Source organism: Pleurodeles waltl, chromosome 10, assembly GCF_031143425.1.
Source record: "Pleurodeles waltl isolate 20211129_DDA chromosome 10, aPleWal1.hap1.20221129, whole genome shotgun sequence".
Lineage (NCBI taxonomy): Eukaryota > Metazoa > Chordata > Amphibia > Caudata > Salamandridae > Pleurodeles > Pleurodeles waltl.
Window position 1 is genome coordinate 323,701,936 of NC_090449.1, and position 27,945 is coordinate 323,729,880.

The 27,945-nt window shown below is 48.4% G+C and overlaps 1 protein-coding gene across 4 annotated transcripts in view; it reads left to right on the forward strand.

The window, feature by feature from the left end:
- Positions 1-27,945, forward strand: part of TBC1D24 (TBC1 domain family member 24) — a 556,519-nt gene that overhangs the window by 150,722 nt on the left and 377,852 nt on the right. The window lies entirely within an intron of this gene.

A 27,945-nucleotide genomic window follows, 5' to 3' on the forward strand; every position in this document is an offset into this window, starting at 1 on the left:
TTCCCTTTTTGTTCTTACTCCCCATGTTGTGCTTTTTTGACCTAAATTTAGTATATATTGGTTTGTCATTATTTTCTGTCTTGGTCCAGGCACTCACTCTGTCAACCTTAATATGGATTTTACTTGTTGTATGATCAGGATGGCACCCAATTTCTTCGGCAGACATATATGCAGTTTGATAATTTTCTCTCAGTTATGTTTAGTTACTATTTCCTTTTAGATTGACATCCCGAGGGGTTTAAGGTAGTAATTTTATTTTTTCTACGAAGTTGTTATTGACTCTGTAAGGTTGATGTAGCCCGTGATTGGGCACATTTGTGAGTTTCTATTAAGTTCCTCCTATTTGTACTATAAAGATGGTGCCTGCGCTGGGGATTTCAGTCCTCTTTCACTTTCGAGTTTTAGAGCGTCCGGGAGGATGCTATAAGTAATGGTCTCCCCGGGTTGCCGATGCTCGTCTGCTTACTGATACAGGAGCGCCGCAGGAGTATAAGAACGCGGTGTTCTAAGGATTTTGATTGATAGGTGAGCGATTGTTTTGGGATCTGTTAATGCAAATAGCTTCGAGCTTAGCGTTTAGCTGGATACTAGATTAACATTACCGTATGTACTTATTTTAGTTGGCTTTACACGCTACGATTTGAGCAGTTCGGCAGAAAATTGGAGGGCACAATACGGGGTATGTAGGCCTTATGGCTGCATATTTTAGAGATTATTCTCGGAAATACTGACCTTCACATGTCGGATTTGATAACAAGTAGAGCTTCATTTGGGTTATCATTTATTCTAGATATTCAGCTATAGTCCGATTGCTTTGGTGATTCAAGTCCTTTCAACTATTGATGAACGTAAGTGTTGCGAATTTTTAGGTTATTTCTTACGGCACTGCATTACTGATTGGCACTCTGGATATTTTGGTAACGTTTTGTCTTTTTCACTTCTCAATTTTGACTACTTGGGACGCACTTCTTTATCGTTTTCGATTTCGTGGGAGGACATGCACGCTGGTATCATGACTATTTTGATCGCATTAAACTTGTTTATTCGTCTTCTTTATTTAACCTAAGGTGTCACCCTCTTTGTTATTCTTCAATACATGATATCTTTTAGGTATTTTGCTGTATGTTATGGACTACAAGTTTGTATAATGGTGGCCTTCTGTATAATTCAATGTCCTAACTATCATGTCACGCAAAGTCACATATTGTGATAGCTTTTTTGTCACAAAAGTCACGGGGACAAGGGTTTGAATTGTACATGGGACGAGTTTATAATATAACCATAGCTACCATTTATATTTCTTACAGCCCTGATGATGTCTTTGAGAATACTTGTCTCATAGGACGAAACACGTGTTGGCTGTTGTTGCATTATGGATATTGTTTCCAAGGACGGCTTTTGTTGCCCTGATGGACTTTTCATTTCAAGATTAAACTGAATCTTTGCCCGTTAATCCCGGTCCGACTTATATTTGATGATTTTGATCTAAACATCAAGCTCTGACAAAAACATACATGGAGGACTGAGCTTTGATTCATGAGTGCCCTGACATTTGTTTGTCACTGTTTGGTTTGTTTCAGAAACATTGGAGGAGGGAGGAAGATCCTCCTGCCAGGAGCACCGTGCTTTAAGAATGTTCTAATTTTGATGTGGTGATTTACTGTGAGCGCTGTTTCCTATGACTATCTTCCTTCTCGTAGTATTCCTGTTTCTTAATAAAAAGAATCAGTATCATCAAAAAAGCATTGCAAATCAGCTCATGTTTGGTATGTGTAAATGCTCTAAAATTTAAGAAGCAGGTTTTATAAAATTAGAAAGCACATTTGCCTTCATAGTTGAAAGTCCCAGTTCTAAACTTAAAGCCTGGTAAAGAAGACCGTTCCTCCTTACCAATATAATACTCGACTTTGTATCTTTGACTTTTTTAAAATTAATTTGAAAGGAACACTCCTCACACCAAACAATACCAATGGTGTAATGTCATCTAGTAAACTTTTTTTGAGTGTAAGGGCCTCATTACAAGTACGGTGGTCCAAAGTCCGCTGTAACCACTGTTGGGGTCAGACCTCTGCACTCCTAGTGGTCCAACTGCCAGATTACAACCCTGGCAGTCCGACTGCCAGGAGACTGCTGCCACCGCCAGGATCATGGGTCCCGGCTGGTTGGCGGCTGTTGGAGTTGTGGTCAGCCACGGTGGTGCTGAGTTAAGCTCCATGAGGAGCCGAGGTCAATGCTGCTGCACTGTTTCCACTGGGCTGACTGGCGGAAACCTCCTAATATGGAGGTTTCGTCTGTCAGCCTATTGAAAACATTGTAATAGGTCGGGAGGGGGGAGGGGACCGCCAGCTCCATGACGGCTTCCTCTCCACTGTGCTGGCGAGCCGCCAGTCGGTCTGCCAGTCTTATGAGGCCTTCAGTGTCTTCTCCCTAGCTTTGTTTAAAACTAAATCGGAACTGCTCATGAGCTGTGTGAGTGTGTCACCTGTGTTTTTTCACATGCCTGTTTTGAGAATACTTTTTTCATTACAATTCCAAAATAAGAGTACTCTGAAACTAATTCAAGCCTGTCACAACCTCAAAACAAAAAATTACTTTACCTGCCCCTAGACAACATAGGGGGTCATTCTGACTCCCGCCGGCCGCGGTAACCGCGGTGCCGGCGGGAGCCGCCAGAATACCGCTGCGCGGTCAGAAGACCGCCGCGGTTATTCTGTGTTTCCCGCTGGGCGGGCGGGCGACCGCCAGAAGGCCGCCCGCCCGCCCAGCGGGAAACCCCTTTCCACGAGGATGCCGGCGGAGTGGAAAGGGTGCGACGGGTGCAGTTGCACCCGTCGCGAATTTCAGTGTTTACTATGCAGACACTGAAATTCTCAGTGGGGCCCTGTTACGGGGGCCCCATGACAACCCATACCGCCATCCTGTTCCTGGCGGCCAAAACCGCCAGGAACAGGATGGCGGTATGGGGGTCGGAATCCCCATGGCGGCGCAGCAAGCTGCGCCGCCATGGAGGATTCCCCTGGGCAGCGGAAAACCGGCAGTACACCGCCGATTTTCCGTTTCTGACCGCGGCTGTACCGCCGCGGTCAGAATGCCCAAGGGAGCACCGCCAGCCTGTTGGCGGTGCTCCCGCGGTCCCCGGCCCTGGCGGTTTTTACCGCCAGGGTCGGAATGACCGCCATAGTATTTTAGATTTCTCATTTATTTGCAAATAATTAGTACGTCAAAATGTTTGTAATTGATTTAAGCCCATTTGTAAACTTGTAGGGTAAGATTGAGTAAGATGTATTCATCTGCGTAGTAGTAAGGTGTCTGTATGGAGGGTAAGAGCCAATTTTAGCGTTCCCAGTGAAACCTTCAAACCCATAATTTCCTCACTGTTTATCTAACTCTTTGCTTAATCCATGTGTGAGGCATAGATTGGACTCTTTCCTTTTGACATATTTGTGTTACTAGAACCAAAGTTAAGTCAGAAACGTTTTTTTCTTCCAGAATCTAGAGTGTTCTAATGGGGGTGACAAACATAGGGCCTGATGTAAGTGTTGGTGGTAACAGTCCCGCTATCGACTTTACGATTGGAAACCTATCCGCCACTGCCGTGACGTCTGCCTGTCTGCCGTATTTAGATGTTGGCTGTCCCAGAGACAAAAGCCTGCATTCGAACCGCCATCTCTGCCAAGAAATACCACCCACGTTGACGGGCAGAGAGAGAAAAGGGGATGCTGGCCGGACCCCAGCCACCCTACCTGCTATGCAGATTTGGAAGTGCCTTACCGTCAAGACAAAAGTGGCGGTCCGACTTTCTTGTCTGAATTAGCTGAATGGTGGGGGCGAGGGGTGAAAATTGACCTTTTTTCCCCATTGCCCCTCCCTGTCTGGGCAGCACCTGCCATCGCTGCTGCCACTGACCAATGGAGAAAACCCCTAACCCCTGTCGTTGGACTCTGTAAGGTGTGGATGCTGCATTGCCAGAGTACGTTGGGTGGGCACCGCACGGGAGGTCGGGACCACTGGAGAGAGATACATGTCACAGCAATTTTTTAAATCACAAGACATGTATAGGTCGGGGACATGAGTGGGTCAGACACGGATGGAATACACTGGTACACAACGTATAGCTGATATATACAACTGTCGTCATGTTGCCAGTATGCATTGCCAAATGAATGCTGCCACTACAATGATGGTACATTAACACCTGTCAACTGTGTCCATGTGTACAGATCGCCAGGGAACCTATACTTGTTATATTGTACTGCAAATTTTGTGTGTCAGTACATGTATGTGTGTATACAATATGACTGGCTGGTTGAGGTGGAGGGAGCTGGAGTGGGTGATGTGGTTGTTCTGTATGTGTCACTTGCATGTGAGACCCATGTTGAGTATGTTGTTGCCGTGAGTAACATTCAGGTGTGTGTTGTGTGGCGGTCATTGTCGTGATGTGTGTAGTTGTGAGTGTTTGTGTAGCTGAGTGTGTTGGTTGTGTGTGGGTGCAATGTCAATGGTATGTGTATGTTGTGTCAGTGGTGAGTGTATGTTGTCATGCATGTTTGACAATGAGTGTGCTTGGAACGTACGGGTTGTGTTGTGTCAGAACGGCAATGGGTTATTGTGTAAATGTGGTGTATTGTGTAATGCGGGGGTACACCTATGGCTAAGGTAGAGTGTGTGTGTCACTTAACTCTCTTCCATAGCCCCTGCCATTGTACGAAGTCCATTGGGTGCCGACGCCGTCTCCCTCAGTCAGCAAACTGCAGCCAGTCAAACCCCCTGTGGCACTGTAACATCTAGGTACGACAGGCGGAAGACTGTCAACGTGACGGTATTCTTGGGTCCGTGGCTGACACGCCTTGGCAGTACAACCTCAACATCTATGTCAGGCCCATAGTCATTTTTTCAAGCTTTTAAATGACGCAACCAGTGTAGGAGAGATCCTGAGATCAGTGCGGTAGAGCTATTTCTCTGTAGCTGCCTGGCCTATTTATAGTCACCTTTTACAATGTAATTAATACAACACAGTGGCAGGGTTTACGGTTGATCCCAAATTTAATGTTGTTGGTATAATCCATCGGTCCTTAAAGCTGGCCTCTTTCTTAATACTATCTGCACCCCTCTGGGCCCAGTGCAGGATAGAATGATGTAGTTTTTTAGTTTCTGTGTATCATATGCTGGTATGTATGTAGCCAAGTATGTGTATCTGATAGTTGCAGATTCCTTACCTCAGAATTGTCCCCAGGCGTCAGACTGGATCTGGAGATTTATCTCTGAGCAGTACCCCTTTGCGCCGTCAGGTGGCGTCGGTTGACTCTGCGGTCGTCGTTGGCGTCGTCGCTGTGATGACGTTGCGGTCATGTATAGGTGCCACCCGGGCACCCTGACGTCAGTTCTTTTCTTTCCGCAACGTCCTACGCGTAGATGTGGAGAAGAGTTACCCCTAGTCATTTTTTGACTAACTGCAACACTTTTGTTGATTCCTTTGAGTTTCGGATATGTCGGGGGATTTCCTGAAAAACCGGATTCAAGCCCTGTGACTTCTGTCACCGAATGATGTCGATGACGGATCCATACCTCTTCTGCCTCTAGTGTCTGGAACGCAACCATGACCCAAAGTCGTGCTCAGAGTGTCTGGTCATGAACCCAAAAGCTGTGAGGGATGGGTCCCTAAAGCTCATGGCGGCCTGGCGCTAGACTCCTCACCATTCCCGGTCTTGTTCCAGAGAAAAGTCAGGACATTGGTCGCGGAGTCATCACCACTCTTCCTCGTTCAGGTCATCTGGACATTCAGGTCACAAGAAGAAGTCGAAGAAGGCCAACCATTCTTCGACTTCGCCCCATCTCTCAGGCGACATGATGTGGGAAGAGCTCAGACACTCCAGGCCTCCGTCTTCGGAGCCTCCATCTGGGTCTGCTCCACACCTCCCTGACTTTCTGGGAACCGGCGCCACCCCTGCCCAACTCAAGGAATTTTATGAGGCCTTGCGCCTCATATTTGGGCAGAGCAACCAACCTTCGGCTCCTTCAGGCCAGGGGAGTCGGCGAGGGCCCACTCAGATTTCAAGTCTACAGCTCGGCCCGACTCCGGAGAGGACCTCTGGATCCTCACTGATGCCAGTTGTGCCAACGCAACCTTCCCCGGCGTCTGGTCAGACGTCAATGCTCACGATGTCGGTTGGGCCCACAATCGACGTCTATCCTATACTGATCCCTGATGAGACGGAACGGCATCGCTGACGCTGATGCCATTTTCCATGGCCTCTCCAGGGCCCAGGGCTGATCGTGACTCCTAATGCTATGGGTATGGAGATAGTGCAGAGAGGTTGCTGGACCTTTTAGAGTACCAGCTTAATCCTGATGTGGACTGGGTTCATGATTTGGGCGACGCCAGAGGGTTAGACACCTCCCCTGATGCTGACATGCTTTCTCCCCTTACTGTGGCTTCAGAGGAGGGAGCATAATACTCTATGGTTGTGAGAAGGGCTGGTGAGGTTTTGGACCTCGAGCTTCCTTCTGTGGAGGTCAGAACTAACCTCCTGACAGAGGTGCTTCAGCCTGGGGCCTCCAATTTGGAACCCCTCCTTCCCTTCAATGAAGCCCTTACAGACGTCCTTCTGGGTACTTGGTCCAAACCCAGAACAGGGGCTCCTGTGAATATGACAGTTGTCCTCTGCCATCAGCCTGCGCCGACAGACCGAAAATTCCTGACCCAACAGCCTACTCCTGAGAGCCTTGTCATCCGGGCTTCGTCATCCTCTGGTGCATTCCTCACTGCTGTCCTGGACAAGGAAATAAAAACACTGGTTAACTTGGGAAAAAATGTTTTCTTCCGCCAGTCTAGCACTCCAGTCCGTGAACACTGCATGCCTTTTGGGCCGATATTCCAATACTCTCATTGATACGGTTGCACAAGTGCTGCCTCGAGTCCCAGAGGAGGCCCAGACCGTTGTCTCCCAAGCCGTTACGGATGGGAGAGATGCAGCGAAGTTCATGATCCATTGTGGACTGGATACGACCAACTCACTGGGCAGATTGGTTGCATCAACGGTGGCCTTGAGGCGCCACGCCTGGTTGAGAGGTCTGGCTTTTCAGGGGATGTCCAGCAATCCTTGATGAACATCCCCTTTGATGGCACCTGTCTCTTCAAAGATAAGGCAGACTCAACGCTCGAGCGCTTTAAGAAATCCCGGGCTACGACTCGGCCCCTTAGCCTCCCAGCTTCTCTTTGCCCCCTACAGTCCATCTTTCTCTCCTTTCTTGGCTATGGAAGGGGCACCCAACCCCGTTCCTTTCCACCTGGCCACCGACCTGCACATGTTGTACAGCCCCTGCGCGGACGCGAGATCCCATGACCTCATGGATCAGGGAGCCAGCAGGCTGTCCAGTCCACTCCCTCCCTCTCCTCTCCTCTGCCTCCAAGCATTCCTAGTCCGTCAGAACATCTGGAACCAGTTGGCGGCTGGATTCACCGTCACCTGCCCCATGGGAATCTATTACCATGGACAGGTGGGTGTTAAAAATTGTCCGAAGGGGCTACCCTCTCCTCTTTGAGACTTTCCCTCCAGCCATACCACCATCATCTATCGGAAGATCATATGGCACTTCTCCGCGAGGAGGTCAAGGCTCTCTTGGCCAAGGGAGCCATATAGAGGGTCCTTGCACCAGAAGTAGGTCGTGGTTGTTAATCTCGCTACTTTCTGGTGCCCAAAAAGTACAAGGGCCTTCGTCCTATCCTAGATCTCCGGTCCCTCAATCTCATTCTCAAGAAAGAGAAGTTTAAGATTCTTACCCTAACATAGGTCCTTTCTGCCCTGGAGACTGGATGTAGTAGTGTTGGACTTGCAGGATGCCTATTTTCACATTCCCATCCTGCTGGCCCACAGAAGTTACTTGCGATTTGTGGTAGGTCACAAGCACTTTCAGTTCATTGTGCTCCCCTTTGGCCTTACCAACGCCCCTCGGGTGTTCACCAAAGTGATGGTAGTAGTTGCAGCTCATCTGTGCAGGTTAGAGTTTCCAGTCTTCCCCCTACCTCAAAAGCTAAACGTGCCAAAGTCACACCTGACTCCCTCTCAGACGCTACCTTTGATCAGAGCTGTTCTGGACACAGTGAAGTTTCGGACTTATCCTCCAGAGAAGAGAGTCCAGGATGTTCAGGCTATGATCCCGATGTTTCAGCCTCTATCCTGGATTTCGGTGACAATGACTCTGAGGCTGCTGGGCCTCATGGCCTCCTGCATCCTGCTGGTCCAACATGCCAGATGGTGTATGTGGCCTCTGCAGTTGGACCTGAAGTTCCAGTGGTCACAGAATCAGGGGAATCTCCCCAACATGGTTCAGATCTCTGAGGGAACTGCAAAAGACCTGCAGTGGTGGTTGTCGGGTCAAGATTGGGTCAATAACAGATCCCTCTCTTCCCCAACCAGATCTCACAGTAGTAACAGATGTGTTACTCCTGGGTTGGGGCAGACACATGGGAGAGGTGGAGATTGGAGGCCTGTGATGTCTGGCGGAGTCTGGGCTCCACATCACCCTTACGGAGCTCAAGGTGATCTGACCTGCATTGATAGCATTGCTTCCCTCTCTCAAAGGGAGAGTACTGCAGGTGTTCACCGACAACACAGCTGCCACGAGATACTGCAACAAACAGGGCGGAGTAGGGCCAGGACATTTCACTGGTGGTTCAATATCTTGCGTGCTCTCTGAACGTCAGAGCAGACAAACTCAGCCATCAATGCATAATTGATCACGAATAACGTCTGCATCCGGAGGTGGCGCAAGGTCTCTTTCAGCAGTGGGGAGAGCTTTGGTTATATCGGTTTGCCGCCGCAGGAACATACAATGTCAGCTGTTTTGCGTGCTGGAGTTTCCAAGGTGGCAATTGCTTGGCAATGCTTTTTGTCACAAGTGAAACTCAGGCCTCCTGTACACCTTTCCGCCAATTCCACTTCTACCCAGAGTTCTGAAGATGATCAGGCAAGACCTGGCCCAAGTAATCCTGGTGGCTGTGGACTGGGCAAAAGTCTGGTATGCTGATGGCCATTGATCCTCCTACCAGACTGCCCCTTCAGGAGGATCTTCTGTCGCAGCAGCCGGGTGCGGTCATTCACCCGTACCTGTCCAGTCTCTACCTCCTTGCATGGAGATTGAGCTGCTGCAGTTGACGGCTTTTGACCTTCCGCCCGAAGTCTGTAATGTTATCTTGGCATCCAGGCATCCCTCCCCCAAAACGGTATACGCCTATCGTTGGAACAAATTTGTGGCATAGTGTGTCAACAAGTGTGTTGTTCCTCTCTCAGAGGTTCTACTCTTCATTCTCTCTTGTCTAGCAGGGATCTGTTCTGGCCACCCTCAAAGGATAAATGTCTGCTATCTCTGCTTTTTTAAGACTACCAGAAGTCACACATATGTTTCCTTCTATCCCGTTCATAATGCCCCAGTGTGATTTGAACTTGGTCCTTACATACCCCATGTGTGCTCCTTTCGAGTCGCTCCACAACTGTCTTCTACTGCTCTTGACCCTTAAAACTGCCTTCTTGATTGCCATCACCTCTGCTCGCAGAGTGAGTGAGCCTCCAGGCTCTCTCTTCGAAGCCACCTTTTCTAGCAGCACATCCTGACAAGGTGGTGCTTCGTACCAGGGCTTCCTTCCCAAAGCAGGGACATCTTTTCATGTAGGGCAATCAATCACCTGGCCTACTATTTACGCACCCCCACATCCCTCTCATGAGGAGAAGAGACTGCACTGCCTGGATCTAAAAAGAGTGTTGGCGTTCTACCTAAATCATACGAAGGATTTCCGGGTGGACGATCAACTCTTTGTGGGTTATGTGGTTGTGAAGAACGGAAGGGCGGTGCAGAAGAGGACCATCTTGCGATGGGTAGTCCTCCTCATCAAGATGTGCTACGCTTTGGCGCAAAGCCAACTTATGAGGGTTTGCGTGCTCATTCAGCCAGAGCAACTGCTGCTACCACAGCGTTAGTACCCGGAGTTCCAGTCATTAATATCTTCCAGGCAGCAACGTGGGTGTCCTTGCATACATTCACCAAGCATTACTGCCTGGACAATCAGGTCCGCAGAGACGGTTATTTTGGCTGTTCGGTCCTGCAGTACTTTTTAGTGTGATCTTAGTTCGCAGCCCACCACCAGGGATGGTATTGCTGGGTATCTCTTCTAAGGTAAGGAATCTGCAACGAGAAGTCTCTATCAGAGGTACAAGTTACTTATCTTCGGTAACGATGTATCTGTTAGAGACATATTTTAGTTGCATATTCCTTACCGACCCTCCCATCTCCCTGCACTGTGAACTGATTTCTAGGGATAGGTACTTCTCTTTAGGGCCCTAGTTTTGGCGATACCGGCGTGAAAAGAAATTGATGTCAGCGCACCTGTTTGGCGTCTATATACAACCGCTACATCATCATGACGATCACAATGCCAGTGACACCTGCGGAGTCGACCGATGTCACATGACTGCGCAGAGGAGTACTGCTCGAAGAAAAATCTCTGGATCCAGTCTGATGCCTGGGGGAAATTCTAAGGTAAGGAATCTGCAACTAAAATATGTCTCTACCAGATATTTCATTACCGAAGGTAAGTAACTTGTACAATATTTGTATACCACACACCTAGCTAAAAAGGCAGCGGAGAGCTGTACACATTGGAAGGCAAGATTAGTCTAATGATTGGACTAATACCTAGGTTTTAGGAGCAGAAGTATACAGTTAATGCATTGTGATGCAGTGTTATTTATAGAGGCTTGTCCCACTCTCTGAAATTGGGTCAGTGTTGGATGTTCCTTATGGATAGGGGAAAATTGTTCCAGATCTTGCATGCGTTGATGGGAAAGGCTTGCTGCCATGTTATTTCTCTTTTTTTCTTTACAGTCTCAAGACTGATGGCGTCCTGGTTAGGGGCATGCCAAGATCCATGATGGTGGTGAACTTCTCAGCAAATCAGGATTTTTGGCTTTTGATGGGTTTGTAAATTACTTTGATTGTTTAGGAAGTGATGCAAAGGGAGCCAGTTTTGTTCCATCAGGTGGGATGTGATTTGATCCGATTTCATCTGACCTTGCAAAAGATTTGCTGTGGTGTTAGAAGCCTATAAGGAGGTGGCTAGTGTGAAGTGTAAGCGGCCATTCAGCTGAGTGTTTCCCATCATCGGGATTCAAGCTTACAGTGGCCTGAAGACTAGCTTTAAAGTCACTGTAAGAAACTGTTTCACATTCTTTAGAATAGAGAATTGGTACCAGGCCATCTTGACTTTTTTGGCAATGTGTTCCTTGAAGATGAAGTTGGTGTTCATTGTAAATCCAGGTGACTTGGCATTCTGCAAAAGTTGGGATTTGAATCTGTCTAGGTCACTGACCCCAGTTTGTACTATTAATATTATTTTATTTTTTTGCTTGCTGTTCTTGGCAAATAACAGGAATTTTATCTTGATGTGGTTAAACTGTAGGTAGATGCTGAACATCTTGATCTGGCTCAGGAGTAGGCAGCGTCTGAGCTATTGAATGCCTGGAGTAGATGAGACTTTTGTGGAGTTGTGTATCATCAGCATATTGATGAATTTTGATGCAGTTATCTGTGAGTGGAGCCCTAAATGGTTCAGTGTGGAGGCTGAAGATGGCGCAAGACAGTATTAACCCCTGGGGGCTCCGCAAGTGATAGGGGCCACCTGGGACCTGGAGGTGACCATGAGAACACATTGGACTTTTGGAAACCTAGGAGGAGAACAGTTGAATAATGTTGCCAATGAATGCTGTTTAAGACTTCAGGGTGTGGCTAAGGGTTGGATGGTAGACCACGCCAGTGGCAGCTAAGATGTCCATCGATATAAGGAGGGCATCACCTAGAATATGAAGGTAGCTGTCTCTGTGCTGGAGAATGATCTGAGGCCAGGTTGATAGTTGTTTAATCATACTGCTTCTAAATATTTAATATTAAGTCTTGACTTAATTGCAATATATAGAGTCATTAAAATTGTCTTCACTCCTGTATGGTATAGGAAAGCATTTGGTCACACGTTTCAGAAGTAGATTAAATTACTTAAAACATATTTGAGTTTCCTTGCCTAACCATATCAGGAAAGAAGTTCCATAATTCATCCTGTTTTCTATGTGGTTCCCTTATTTTAAACTAATTTCCCCAAAAATCCTATTAGCTTTCTTTTCATTTTATTTTTTTCCAAATATTCTAGCTGCTCAAGCCTCACAATGTGGTGTAATACTAAAGCTTCTGACCCATTCTGTGATCAATTGTTTTAACATTTTTACCTCTAAAATACATAAGTTCATAATCCTTCATATAGGCTTCAGAACCTTTTCATACTAAATACCTATATGGCCAGTACAATTAGCATTGAGATATTTATGTTCTGTCTGAAAATTACTTTGATTACTTGATTTTACTTCAAGTCCAGTGAAGTAAAGTCACATTTGTTTTTACTGTAAATCCACCTTTGCATAAATTGCATCCATCTCATAAAAAGCCTTTAACGGGGTATTGATTGTATTAGAGTATTGTTTGTACTAGATAATAATCGTCTTTTGTTGATTTGTTGTGTTTGTACAACAAAGTGGGTTTGCCTGGCGTGTCTCCATCTTTAGTTCATTCAAGGGAAGACAGTGGCCGTCAATTAATTTGTATTGCAAATATGTTCTTTATTTTGTGGCAGTGGTTTTATACATTGCTCTTTCTGATGGATACAACTACCTGTGGATTCCTCACCTCATGAATACTCCCATGGCGCCAGCATTCGACGGAAATCTTCTTACTAGTCTCTGCACGTCGACGAGGACGTCACTGTCGCCCATGCGACGCCGTCTGACGTCATACAGGCAATAAGAGGTCCTCGACGACGTGCGGACGTCAGTTCCCTTTTTTCCGTGCATTCGAAACGGTTATCTTCGAGGGAGCAACTGTTACTCTTGCGGTTACAGTGTATATCTTGCTGCGTAGTCTTTCGCTGTGGAAATAATGTCGCAGAGAAAGTCTGGATTTAAGCCTTGTCGTGAGTGTGGAGGCAAGATGTCGGTGACGGATCCTCATTCCGATTGCCTTTGGTGTTTGAGCTCCGACCACGACGTCTCGACTTGTGATTCATGTCAGCACATGAATCCAAAGGCTCTTAAAGAACGTGAGGCGAAGCTGTTTATGGCCAAGTCAAAGGAGAAGCATCACAAGAAGTCTTCTCCAAGACATCGGCGTCATCGAGACTCCCGGCGCCGTAGAGAATCTCGGCGTCATTCAAGGGAGGCTCGTTCCAGGTCTCCGGATCGGCGCCGAAGAACATGGGAGGTCAGCCCCACGGTTACGCCGCATCCTTCGACGCCGTTGCCTTCTCCGGCGTCTCCAACTTCACCTGGACAGGCGTCGGTGATTGAGGTATTGGAGCCTCAAGTGTTTTCTCCGGCGCAGACGCCGAGGCCGGCGTCGGGGTCGCCTCCGAGACAGGCACCCCAGTATCCGGCTTTTCCCACCCCTGGAGCCGATAGTTCCGCATTCTTGAATGCGATGTATGCCATCTTCCAACAGATGGCTCCAGGGGGTGCTCCGGCTGGGCCTTTGGCCTTTTCTTTGGGTGATCCTGCGCCTCTTCGGCCGGCACCCTTTATGCCCTTTCTCCCGTTTGGGAACGTGGGCTCGGCGCCAGTGTCGGCGCCGGTGGCCGCTCCGGTGGCTTCGGAAGGATTGGCCCCAGGGATTTCCATCCCGTCGACGTCGAGATTTCGGCCTGTGACTCCGGTGGGTCCATCCGTTTCAACTGCTCTTCAGTCGGCGCCGAAGTTACCTGTGGCGCCGGATGCGGCGTCGGTGGCTTCGGAAGATCGGCGCCGATCTCCGACTTCGGCGGAGGCATTGTCGACTCCGCGGATTGAGCAACGACTGCATTCAAGGAGACGTGCTCTCCGGGTACTAGAAGAGCAGGAGTACCAACGAGCCCTAGAGGAAGGAGAGCTAGAGGACTCGGGTGATGGGCTGCGTGGACTGGAGTCGGCCAGTGGGCTGGACACTTCTCCTGAGTGGGACCTTTCGTCCCCGGGGGAATATACAGAGGAGGCTGCTTCCTTTCATGCAGTGGTACGGAAGGCAGCTAGTTTTTTGGACCTGCCTTTTCCGGTGGTGGAGGCGAAACAAAACCTTTTGACAGAGGTGTTACATCCGGCCTCAGCCGCGGCGGAGCCTCTGTTACCTTTTAATGACGCTCTGCTGGATCCGGTTTTAGAGGTGTGGAAGAGGCCGGCATCTTCCCCAGCAGTTCACAGAGCCGCGGCCAGGAGGTATCGGGCGGCTCCAACTGACCCTGGTTTTCTGTCCAGGCACCCTACGCCGGAGAGCTTGGTGGTGCAGGCCTCCTGTTCGTCCAAGTCAGCGCCTGGTTCTTTTCCGACGGTGCCTGGGGACAGAGATTCAAAGAAGCTAGAGGCGCAGTCGAAGAAGATTTTTTCGTCCTGCAGTCTGGCGTTAAAAGCCACCAATGCAACCTGTATCCTGGGGAGGTATATTCATGCTCTGATGGATGACATCTCCTCTTCGTTTACAGAGCTTCCCCAGGGTCTTTTGGATCTTGTCTCAAATGCCCAGGCTGCTGCGACCCAAATTATCCAGACGGGACTGGATACCACCGACTCGGTAGCCAGAGCAATGGGCACAACTGTGGTGGCAAGGAGATAGGCCTGGCTCCGTAACTCGGGCTTTTCGGCTGATGTACAGTCCACATTGTTGGATCTCCCGTTTGATGGGGACAAACTGTTTGGGGCTAAGGCTGATTCGGCCTTGGAACGTTTTAAGGAAAGCAGGGCCACGGCTAAGTCGTTAGGGCTCCAAGCTCCTTCTTCCACGGCCTCTTCCAGATTTTTCAGGAGGTTTCGTGGATTTGGGCGTGGCTCTTCCTCCTCTTCCTTTCGGGGAAGATATCAGCAACCTGCCTCTTCCCATCCCTATAGATCTTTTAGGGGGAGAGGTAGGGTCCGCACCAGAGGAGCCTCTCAGCAGCACTCTGCCTCTTCCTCATCCTCTGGCGGGGTGCAGCAGGGGAAGCAGCCTTAGGCTTCCACCATTTCCAACTCACGCCTCTCCTGTAGGGGGAAGATTACAGCATTTTCTCACCAAATGGGAGACTGTTACGTCGGACAATTGGGTTCTCAGTGTTGTGGGAAAAGGCTACACCCTTCCTTTTCGGGAGTTTCCGCCCCTCATCCCGCCCCGCCCTTTGTATTGTTCACAAGAACACCTCCTGTTGCTAGAACAGGAGGTAGAAGTCCTCCTTTTAAAGGGCGCGGTGGAGTTGGTCCCGGAGCAGGAAAGGGGTCAAGGAGTTTACTCAAGGTATTTCCTGATTCCCAAGAAGGATGGTCGTTTGAGACCAATTCTGGACCTGAGGATCTTGAATTGGTTCCTCAAGCAGGAAAAGTTCAAGATGCTGACCCTAGCACAGGTGCTTTTGGCGTTGAACATAGAAGACTGGATGGTGTCTGTCGACTTGCAGGATGCTTACTTTCATATCCCGATACTCAAGTCACACAGGAAGTATCTCCAGTTTGTGGTGGGATCGCAACACTATCAGTTTGCGGTCCTTCCGTTTGGTCTTACTTCAGCACCTCGAGTCTTCACGAAGGTGATGTCGGTGGTTGCGGCAGAGCTCAGAAGGAAGGGGATAGCAGTATTCCCTTACTTGGACGACTGGTTGATCAAAGCCAAGTCCCCGGAGCTTGTGTTGCGTCATCTGCAGTCAACAACCCAGTTGTTGTTCGACCTGGGTTTTTCGGTGAACGAGCCCAAATCTCACCTAGAGCCCTCTCAGCGCCTCCTGTTCATAGGGGCAGTACTGGATACAACATTGGGTCGGGCCTTTCCTCCGCCTCAGCGGATTCAAGATATTCAGGATTTGGTTCCAATGTTTCGAAATGGAGCGGTAGTTCCAGTCCTCAAGGTCCTTCGTCTGCTCGGTCTTTTTGCCTCCTGCATTCTGTTGGTCACGCATGCTCGCTGGCACATGAGGGCTCTTCAGTGGTGCCTCCGAAGGCAGTGGTCTCAACACAGAGGGGATCTAGAGGGTACTGTCAAGATCTCCAGAGATGCTGCTGTGGATTTGAAGTGGTGGATTGTAAGCAACAATCTTTCGCAAGGAAAGCCGTTCCAGCAGTCGCCACCAGTGGCCACAGTCATAACGGATGCTTCCACTCTAGGGTGGGGAGCTCATCTGGGGGATCTGGAGATCAAAGGTCTTTGGTCTCCAGAGGAACAGATTTTTCACATCAATCTGTTAGAATTACGGGCTGTACGTCTGGCTCTCAAGGCCTTCCTCCCTTCCCTTCGTGGTCAGTCGGTACAGGTCCTAACGGACAATACTACCACGATGTGGTACATAAACAAGCAGGGAGGAGTGGGGTCGTACCTTCTCTGCAGAGAAGCTCTTCGACTATGTCCTGGGGAAAGGACCATCGGATTTGCTTGATAGCAAACCATCTGGCCGGAGTTTTGAACGTGCGTGCGGACAGTCTCAGTCGCCACTTCTCGGCAGACCACGAGTGGCGTCTCCATCCAGATCAAGTCCGTTTAATCTTCCAGAGGTGGGGGTTTCCTTGGGTAGATCTGTTCGCCACTCGAGAGAACGCGCATTGTCCGTTGTTCTGCAGCCTTCAGTATCCGATGCAGGAAGCGTTGGGGGACGCGTTTCAAATGACCTGGTGCGGCCAGTTGCTTTACGCGTTTCCTCCCATACCCTTGATTCCTCGAGTATTGAGGAAGATTCGCCAAGACCGGGCTCTAGTAATCTTAATAGCTCCGGATTGGCCAAGGAGGGTGTGGTACTCCGACCTTCTCCAACTCTCAATGTGCCCGCCGCTCCGTCTCCCTTTCAGGGCAGACCTCCTCTCGCAGTCGCAGGGGCAGGTTCTACACCCCAACCTCCAGAGCCTGCACCTACATGCCTGGAGATTGAACGGGGCAACCTGAGTTCCTTCTCTCTCCCGCCTGAGGTAGTGGATGTTATATTAGCGGCCAGGCGACACTCCACTAAATCTATCTACGCTAATAGGTGGTCTAAATTTGTTGCGTGGTGTGGAGAGAGGCAGATTGATCCTTTGCATGCTCATCTATCGGACGTTTTGTCTTTTGCTCTATCTCTGGCGCAGAAAGGTTGTGCAGTGGCTACCATTAAAGGTTATTTATCGGCCTTGTCAGCCTTCTTATGTCTTCCAGACCAACCATCTTTATTTAAATCCCCTATTGTTATCAGATTCTTGAAAGGTCTTCTAAATCAATATCCTCCAAAGCCATTCGTTATGCCGCAATGGGATTTGTCCTTAGTCCTGACTTTCCTTATGGGGTCCCCTTTTGAACCTATGCATTCTTGCCCCTTGAGGTATTTGGTTTTAAAAACAGTCTTCCTGATAGCTATAACATCAGCAAGGAGAGTGAGTGAGTTGCAGGCCTTATCAGTAAAACCCCCTTATACAACTTTTTATGGGGATAAGGTGGTGTTGAGGACCAAGGCTGCTTTCCTCCCGAAGGTTGTTTCACCCTTCCATTTGGCTCAGGCAATTACTTTGTCCACGTTCTATCCTCCGCCTCATCCTTCCAAAGAGGAAGAAAGACTGCACCGTCTGGACCCAAAGAGAGCGTTGAGCTTCTTTATCGATAGAACAAAGGATTTCAGGCTGGAGGATCAGCTGTTTATTGGATACGTGGGCAAGAGGAGAGGAAAGGCAGTCCACAAGAGAACACTATCCAGGTGGGTTGTTCTTTGCATTAAAATATGTTACTCTTTGGCAAAGAAGGATCCTCCTGAGGGCATTAGAGCTCATTCCACCAGAGCTAAGTCGGCCACTTCGGCCTTGGCCAGAGGTGTTCCTGTGGTCGACATCTGCAAGGCCGCAACTTGGTCGTCCCTTCACACTTTTGCAAAACATTACTGTTTGGATTCTGAGGTTAGAAGGGACGGCCATTTTGCACGGTCAGTGCTGCAGGATTTCTTGGTTTGACCATTTAGGCACCCACCGCCGGGCGTGGTACTGCTTTGGGACTCTATTCATGAGGTGAGGAATCCACAGGTAGTTGTATCCATCAGAAGAACGAGTTACTTACCTTCGGTAACGACTTTTCTGGTGGATACATTAGCTACCTGTGGATTCCTCACGGTCCCACCCGCCTCCCCGTTGCCTTTCTGGTCTTACCAAGTAATCCTTGAGTGCGCTCCTCTTGGTCTTTGAGGGTGCAATAGATGTATATATAATATATTTATATATATATATGTATATATGTATATATCTTTATGTATATACTTGGTGTGTGTATATATTTTAAAAGAGAGAGTTTTATATATATATATATGTACATAAAAAGATTTACAGTTATTCATACAATGTGGTGTATTTTTACAATATAATGGATGTTGCCTTGCTCTTTCATTGCATTGCCTGGTTGTTCTCATGCACGTAAAAAATGATTGGTACTGACGTCCGCACGTCGTCGAGGACCTCTTATTGCCTGTATGACGTCAGACGGCGTCGCGTGGGCGACAGTGACGTCCTCGTCGACGTGCAGAGACTAGTAAGAAGATTTCCGTCGAATGCTGGCGCCATGGGAGTATTCATGAGGTGAGGAATCCACAGGTAGCTAATGTATCCACCATAAAAGTCGTTACCGAAGGTAAGTAACTCGTTCGTTAGGGATATGCAAGTCTCCATCAGTTGATCCTCTACTAATTATGTTGCTGCAGATTGATTTGAGTTTGATCACCCCCCCTTCAAAAATAAAATTTCTCTTACTTGACCTCTTTCATTATAGGACATTTTCTAATACAGAACTATCAATGCCTGTTGCAAGATGGTATACAAGCATTATACAGTAACATACATAAAAACTGGAACCATGTGTAATATCAGGAATCATAACTTGTATTCCTTGTATTTTTAATTTCACACTATGAATTTATACATTTACAATCAAACACTACCCAATACAATATTGAGGGAAGAATTAGGAAAGAGTGATGAGGTGAGATGAGCTAAGAATGAATGTAGGGTGGGGTGAGTGTGAGAAGGGTGCAGAGAGGCTAAGGGTGAAAAGAGCAGAGGGAAAATGAAACAAGAATTTAGGAGCGAGGTTGAGGTTAGGTGTGGGTGAGATATGACAGCTAAGTAATAGGAGGTGAGACTGAGGTAAGGAAGGAAATAGAAAGGGTTGGTCAGATGTGGTAGGGTTCTATGGATGAGCAGGTGAGGTTTAGGAGAGGAGCAGAGTGCTGAGAATCTCAAGAGCAGATGGTGCATCAGGAGCCTATCAGCAGCTTTAACTGCTCAGTCAGCCCAAGTTAATACTATCAATGGCTGTAAATCAGTGACAGATTGACCTTGCTGCACAACTTCCTCCTTCAAATATTTAACCCCTTAACTGCTGGCCCTTTTCTCCTTCAGTGCTGAGCCCTTTTTTGGCGATTTGGGGTAGTTCATGTTTAGGGCTCCACAGCCTTTTCCCCAACATAAGGTATCCACACTAAATTTGCGTCCTATTTTCCAACATCCTAGGTATTCTTAAGGTACCCAGAGCTTGTGGATTCCCTTGAAGGGGGCCAGGAAAATATGCAAAATATACCAAATTGTGAGTTCTTTTTTAGAAAAATAGAAAAAAGTGTCCTAGATAATGATCTGCATTTTGTTTCCTAAAAATGACATCAACAAACGGTTTGTTGTGTTAGTCACCATTTTCCCAGTTTAATGGAACTTGCAGAGCTGAATTAAAAAAAAACAAAAAAGTACCACAGTTTTGACATTTTACAAAGAGTTATTCAATTTTTCATATTATTTATGCTCTCAACTTACTTCCAGTTTGTGGAGGAAACATGTATTAAACCCATGGATGAATCAGGAAAGCTATGGATTTCTGAAAAGGAGACAAAATTCTGAATTCAGCAAGGGGCCCTTCGTGTAGATCTCCCAAGGTTTTACCAAGGAAAATAACTGTTGAAATAAAGAGATATTGAAAATGAGTAGGAAAAAATCAGCCACTTTTGAAAGGGTTTTCTTTTGTAACTTTTTCACACAATGGCCGATTTACAAAAGCAGTACAAAATTATGTCCGCTAGATTCGAGGGTAATTTTCAAAATGTCTTTCTTACGCACAGGCTGACGTTTGAAAGGCATAAATGCAGAGAAATCCAATTGGTAATAACAAGTTTAGTACTATTCTGTGGTCCCACAAGTCTTCTGATAAAAATGTTTTTTTTTCTTATGTGGGTTGCTGTAGATGTTGAACCCTAGCTCATCCAGCACATAGGGAATCCTAGCAAATTTATTTTTTGAAAAGTAGACACCTAGCGGTATCCAGGGTGGGATGACTTGCAAGGCCCTCACCAGGTTTTCTTTACCCAGAATCCTTTGAAAATATCAAACTTTGACTAAAAAAACAAATTTTCCTCATATTTCTGTGATGGGAAATTCGGGAATCTGCTGGAAGGCACAAACTTTCTTCCACTCTGTATTCCCCCAGTCTCCAGATAAAAAATGATGCCTCACTTGTGTGAGTAGGCCCCCACCAGTAAGATCTGATATACTCTAGAGGGGTGATAGTCACAGGATTGATGTCCTGAGGAAGTTCCTAGAGACTATACGTCTTTGGAACGGATAATGTATTGGCAGGGACAAAAAAATATTTTAATGGCTATTGGATGCTTCTTTATAAAAATAAATGTACCTCGATTTGGAATAAATATAATGAAATCGAACTTGGTGGATAATCTTAACAGTATGTTTTGGACTATATAATACTGCAGTGGTGTGCTGTACTTGAAGAGTTATGAATCTGGAACATTTTACGTTCTGAAGTTAGATATTTTCGACAACCAAGTACCAACAAATATTCAACATTTAAGACTGATATTCTTGAGTCTCTCTTGTACTTATGATCGGTTGATGCACTTAGTTGGCTTAGATTGCCGATTTTTTATTTTAATATAGCCTGAGACACTGCCTACATATTGTGTGTGTTGATCATTATTATTAATTCTGTTTCACTTGCAGCTCAGCTTTTTCTCTCGATACTCTGGTATTCCTCCTCCAATTACGTATGTGTGTGGGGGGGGAGGAGTTGGTGGGGGGAATAGGAGGGTGCCAAAACATTAGTTTTTCTCCAAATTCTTGTGTCTTTTTCCTACTTAGTGTTATGCCATGTGATTGTTTAAGTTTGCACTGCACTTTTGAGCCTGGTCATTTGCTCGAATTCACAGAGACACAGTATGAAGATTTTGGCTAATGCCTACCCTTGTAATGGGAATTTGGACGGCAGCAGCTGTAGCCCGGATGATCTGCTGTTAGCTTGCTCGTAGGCTCCCCCCACCCACCAGTTCTGCATGCTTCCACTTCTGATGCGATCTGCAGCTGTCAGCGGCGTGTAGTGGAGTAGCGTGCTGAGCAGCAAGATTTCTGATGGATACACCTACCTGTGGATTCCTCACCTAAAGAATTCTCCCCTCGTGCCAGCCTTCTTTAGAAATTTCTTCTAGCTCTGCACGTCGACGATGACGTCACAATCGCCCGACTCCACGCAACGCCACATGACGTCATCCAGGCAATAAGAAGCCCTCGTCGATGTGCAGATGTCCGTTCCCTTTTTTCCGTGCCCGAATAACGGTTGTTTCTTCGAAGCTCACAGGGAGCTACTGTTAACAACTGACGGTTACGATGTCGCAGCCTAGAAAATCCGGCTTTAAACCTTGTAACCAATGCGGGGGTCGGATGTCGGTTACCAACCCCCACGATAACTGCCTCTGGTGCCTTAGTTCAGATCATGAGGTCGAGGCGTGCGGTTCGTACCAGCGCATGAACCCTAAGGCGCTCAAAGAAAGAGAGGCGAAGTTATTCTTGGCTCGGTCCAAGAAGAAGAAAGAGAGGCGTCATAGGAGGGAGTCTTCGTCGAGATCCTCGAGGTCTCGCCACCATCATAGTGGCTCTCGGCGCCGTCATGGATCTCGGCGCCGATCGAGCAAAGGGACGGTCCAGGTCTAGATCGGCTTCTCCGTCTACTCGGCGTCGTCCGACGTGGGAGATAAGCCCGACCGTCACCCCTCCTCCTCCTCCGACGACCCCGACGTCACCCGGGTCGGTCTTTGAGGTCGAGCCTCTCCAGAGGCCTGAAGGTTCTCCTGGCCAGGAGTTACCCGGACCCTCTTCGGCAGCTTTGCCGGCGCAGCAACAACAGTACCCGGCTTTCCCGACACCGGGATCGGATCCTGCAGCGTTTTTGAACGCTATGTTTAACATCTTTGCTTCCATGGCGCCGGGTGGAAGTCACGCAGGTCCGTCTGGTCCTTTGGCCTACGATTTGGGTGTTCCGGCGTCTTTCAAGTCGGCGCCGTTCACCCCGTTTATGTCTACTGTGTCTGAAGCGGCGCCGATGCCTACGACGTCGGCCAGGATGGCTGCACCTGTTACGGTGCCGGTGGATTCGCCTCAGATCCCATCGACGTCCAAGATCGCTGTGGAGCCGGAGCCACCGGCTTCGGATGAATCCGAGCCTCGGCGCCGACGGAGGTCTTCGGTGTCGGCTGACGCCTTGTCGACTCCAGGCTTGGAGTTCAGACTTAGATCAAGGCGTCTGGCCCACCGTCTCTTGGAAGAAGAGGAGTATGCGAGGCAACACCTGGAGGAAGGAGAAGTTGTTGAGCCCTCAGGTGATTTCCAGGGTCTAGACTCAGCTAGTGGCCTTGACACTACCCCGGAGTGGGATCTAGCTTCTCCTGGAGAGATCACAGAGGAGGCAGCTACGTTCCATAAGGTCATTCGTAAAGCTGCGGACTTTTTGGGTATTGCTCTTCCCACTGCGGAGGTTAAGAGAAATTTATTGACTGAGGTCCTCCATCCAACATCTGCTTCTGCTGAGCCTCTTCTTCCATTTAATGAGTCTCTGCTGGACCCTATAAAGGATATTTGGATGAAGCCTGTATCCACCGCTGCAGTCAACAGAGCGGTGGCTCGGCGTTACAGGACGGCGCCTGGGGATCCGGTGTTTCTCTCCAGGCAACCAACTCCGGAGAGCCTTGTGGTCCAAGCTTCATGTTCCTCCAGATCCTCTCCTGGCTAGTTTCCTGGGGTTCCTGCTGATAGAGAGTCGAAAAAGATGGACCATACTGCTAAAAAGACATATTTTCATCGTGCAGTATGGCCCTGAAATCTTCTAACGTCACATGTATACTGGAACGTTACATACATGCCCTTATGGAAGAGGCAAAGGGCCATCCTAATGTGTCACAGGAGATGCTGCAACTCTTTTCGGATGCTCAAGCGGGTGCGACGCAAGTGATCCAGTCTGGTTTGGACACTTCGGACTCGGTGGCTAGGGCTATGGGCACGACCATAGTCTCTAGAAGGCAGTCTTGGCTTAGATCATCTGGCTTCTCGACGGACGTGCAGGCTACGCTCCTTGATCTCCCGTTTGATGGGGAAAAGCTCTTCGGTTCTAAGGCTGACTCTGCCTTAGAACGCTTTAAAGAGAGCAGAGCGACAGCTAGATCCTTGGGACTCCAGTCATCGGCCTCATCCGCCTTTAGAGGCTTTCGGAGATTTAAAGGATTTGGTTGTGGTTCCTTTCAAGGAAGACTGCAAGGACCACAGCAAACTGCTTCTACCCTGCCTTACAGATCCTTCAGGGGCAGGGGCAGAGTCCGTACGAGAGGAGCCACCTTGCAGCACTCTGCCTCTTCCTCTTCCTCGGGAGGGGTGCAGCAAGGAAAGCAGCCGTAGTCCTCCACCATTCCCTGTCCATTCGTCTCCAGTAGGGGGGAGACTTACCCTTTTTCTTCCAATGTGGGAGGTCATAACATCAGACTCCTGGGTCATCGACATTGTGAAGAAGGGATACGCTCTTCCTTTTCGGGAATTTCCTCCCACCCTCCCTCCCCGCCCTTCCTTCTGTTCGGAAGACCATCTTCTCCTGTTACAGCAGGAGGTATTATCCCTATTACAAAAAGGTGCAATAGAGTTGGTTCCCGAGCAAGAGAGGGATCAAGGGTGCTATTCAAGATACTTTCTGATTCCCAAAAAGGATGGTCGTCTGAGACCGATTTTAGACTTGAGGATTTTGAATTGGTTCCTCAAACAGGAAAAGTTCAAAATTCTGACCCTCTCACAGGTTCTTTTGGCGTTGAACGAAGGAGACTGGATGGTGTCGGTCGATTTGCAAGACGCATACTCCAGGGCTCGTGCGGTGCCATCTCCAGTCGACGACTCAATTGTTGTACGACCTGGGGTTTTCAGTCAATGTACCCAAATCTCACCTGGAGCCCTCTCAACGCCTCCTGTTCATAGGGGCAGTATTGGACACGACATTGAATTGGGCCTTTCCTCCACCACAGCGGGTTCAGGACATACAGGCTTTGGTTCCGATGTTTCGAAATGGAGCGGTGGTTCCAATCCTCAAAGTCCTTTGTCTGCTCGGTCTATTTGCTTCTTGCATACTGTTGGTCACTCATGCACGCTGGCACATGAGGGCTCTCCAGTGGTGCATTCGCAGGCAGTGGTTTCAGCACAAAGGGGATCTCGAGGACTCGATAAAGATCTCCAGAGACACTGCAGTGGATCTTCAATGGTGGGCAGCGGTCGACAACCTGTCTCAAGGAAGGCCGTTCTCGCTACCCCCACCAGTGGCCTCAGTGGTAACGGATGCTTCCACTCTAGGGTGGGGAGCTCGTCTGGGGGACCTGGAGATCAAAGGCCTTTGGTCTCCAGTAGAAAAGAAATTACACATCAATCTGTTAGAATTGCGGGCAGTACGGCTGGCTCTCAAGGCCTTCCTCCCTTCCATTCGCGGTCAGTCAGTCCAGGTTCTAACGGACAACACGACCGCGATGTGGTATATAAACAAACAGGGAGGAGTGGGGTAGTATCTTCTTTGCAGAGAAGCTCTTCGACTCTGGTCCTGGCTTCAGGACCACAAGATCTGCTTGATTGCACATCATTTGGCCGGAGTCATGAATGTGCGTGCAGACATTCTCAGTCGACGCAGCTCGGTCGACCACGAGTGGCGTCTTCATCCAGATCTAGTTCTGTATATCTTCCAGATGTGGGGTTATCCACAAATAGAACTGTTTGCAACTCAAGAGAATGCGCAGTGCCCGCTGTTTTGCAGCCTCCAGTATCCGGCGCAAGGAGCTCTGGGGGACGCGTTTCAGATGTCCTGGAAGGGTCAGTTGCTTTACGCGTTTCCCCCCCATACCCTTGATTCCTTGAGTTCTCAGGAAAATCTGCCAAGACCGAGCTCAAGTCATCTTAATAGCTCCGGATTGGCCGAGAAGGGTGTGGTATTCGGACCTACTCCAACTCTCACAGTGCCCTCCGCTCCGTCTCGCTTACAGGGTGGACCTCCTCTCGCAGTCGCAGGGGCAGATGCTACACCCCCACCTCCAGAGGCTGCATCTTCATGCCTGGAGATTGAACGGGGCAATCGGAGTTCCTTTTCTCTCCATCCAGATGTGGTGGAAGTTATTCTATCGGCCAGACGACACTCCACCAAGTCAATCTATGCAAATCGTTGGGCTAAGTTTACAAGCTGGTGTGGAGAGAATAGTTTAGATCCTTTAAAAGCTGGTTTATCTGACATTTTGTCATTTGCAATCTATTTAGCACCGAAAGGTTTTTCAGTTGCCACTGTTAAGGGTTATCTGTCTGCGCTATCTGCTTTTCTGTGCCATCCTGATCAACCATCCTTCTTTAGGTCACCAATTGTTTTAAAGTTTCTAAAGGGACTCACTAATAAGTATCCGCCCACGCCATTCGTTATGCCTCAGTGGGACCTTAACTTAGTTTTAACTTTTCTTATGGGGGCCCCGTTTGAACCCATGCACTCCTGTTCTTTACGGTTCCTAGTATTTAAAACTGTTTTCCTGGTGGCAATAACATCTGCCAGAAGGGTTAGTGAGCTTCAGGCTCTAACTGTAGAATCCCCATTCCTTTCCTTCTTCAAGGACAAAGTGGTGTTGAGGACCAAGGCGGCTTTCCTACCGAAGGTTGTTACACCCTTTCACCTGGGGCAGTCAATTACGCTCTCTTTCTTTTACCCTCCACCTCACCCATCCAAGGAGGAAGAGAGGCTCCACCGGCTGGATCCGCGAAGAGCACTGAGCTTCTACGTCGCCAGGACGAAAGAGTTCAGACAGGATGAACAGCTCTTCATTGGATACGTGGGGAAGAGGAAAGGTAGAGTAGTCCACAAGAGAACGCTATCCAGGTGGGTCATTCTGTGTATTAAGATCTGCTATTCTTTGGCGAAGAGAGATCCACCTGTGGGGCTTCGTACCCATTCCACCAGGGCCAAAGCGGCTTCATCGGCTTTGGCTAGAGGTGTTCCTGTGGCTGACATCTGCAGGGCAGCGACCTGGGCATCCCTCCATACGTTTGCCAAGCATTACTGTTTGGACTCTGAGTTCAGGAGGGATGGCCATTTTGCTCGCTCTGTGCTGCAAGATTTCTTGGTTTGACCATTCGAGCACCCACCTCCGGAGGTTATACTGCTTTGGGACTCTATTCTTTAGGTGAGGAATCCACAGGTAGGTGTATCCATCAGAAGAATAAGTTACTTACCTTCGGTAACGCTTTTTCTGGTGGATACAGTAACTACCTGTGGATTCCTCACGTTCCCACCCACCTCCCCGTTGCCTGACTGGTCAAACCAAGATCTCTTTGGGTGCGCATCCTTGATCTTGTATATATGTAATAGCTTCTTCATGCATATAGTTGTATTCATTGTATATACTTTTCCTTTGCAAATTAAGATGGTGAAAAATACATTTTGGACTGGAATTATACATATATATATTTATTTCTATCTCGAATTGAGTATTCATAACTGTGATTTATATTGAGTTTTATATTAAATGTTTTATTTTCATCTATTCTGGATGAATGTGTGCTCTTTAGGTTAACCTGTTCGCCTCTATGGCACGTAAAAAATGGTGAAAACTGACGTCTGCACGTCAACGAGGGCTTCTTATTGCCTGGATGACGTCATGTGGCGTCGCGTGGAGTCGGGCGATTGTGATGTCATCGTCGACGTGCAGAGCTAGAAGAAATTTCCGTCGAAGGCTGGCACGAGGGGAGAATTCTTTAGGTGAGGAATCCACAGGTAGTTACTGTATCCACCAGAAAAAGCGTTACCGAAGGTAAGTAACTTATTCTTCTGGCCGTGAGAATCCGACGGCACTGGTTACTTGGCAGAAAAGGGAAGTTGAGAGGCCGCCCCCGTAGGGGGCATAAAGGGCCGGTGCCGTAACGGCCCCCTTGACCCGGAAGGGACCGGTCAAACCGGTTTGGGGTAGTGTGCGCGCCAACCTGGGGGCAGCGCGCTCCCCCACCCCCCTTTTTTGTTGTCTGTGGCAACGGGGGTGAAAGGTGCGAAAAAACAAGGAACAACCAATGGGGGGTTTGATGTCGTTCAACCCCCCAATGGCGGCGCCACAAACCAAACCAAAAGGGCAAGGGGGGAGCATTTAAGGTGCGCGTTCGTCCCAAGGGGTCAGTTCGTGACCTGGACACTGCTGCTCTTCTCTGGCAGCGTGGCGGAAAGTGAACGAGGTTTTACCAAATAATTGATCGGAAACACACCTAGTAAGGGGGTGTGTGAACAAAAGCCACACACCTGGGGACGCCTTACGGCAGGGTGTAAGGTGGCCAACCAAGGGGAGTCACCGGAACACGGCACTCGCTGCCCAGACCCGCCAGATCAGATGGCAGGGCATAGGCACACGCCAAGTAGCGAGTTGGGCCCAATCCAAAGAACTTGAAGCTACCCCCTGCAACAACGTGGTAAAACAAACTATTGGCGTGAGCCCCCTCCAAAAAAGCGAAATATGGGACTGCCTGAAACAGAAGAGCAAAAAGAGACATGACAAACCGAGGCTAGGACTCAAATGCCCAGCAGTCACTGCAGATTGTAAAAGTTGGAATTTATAAGTTGTTA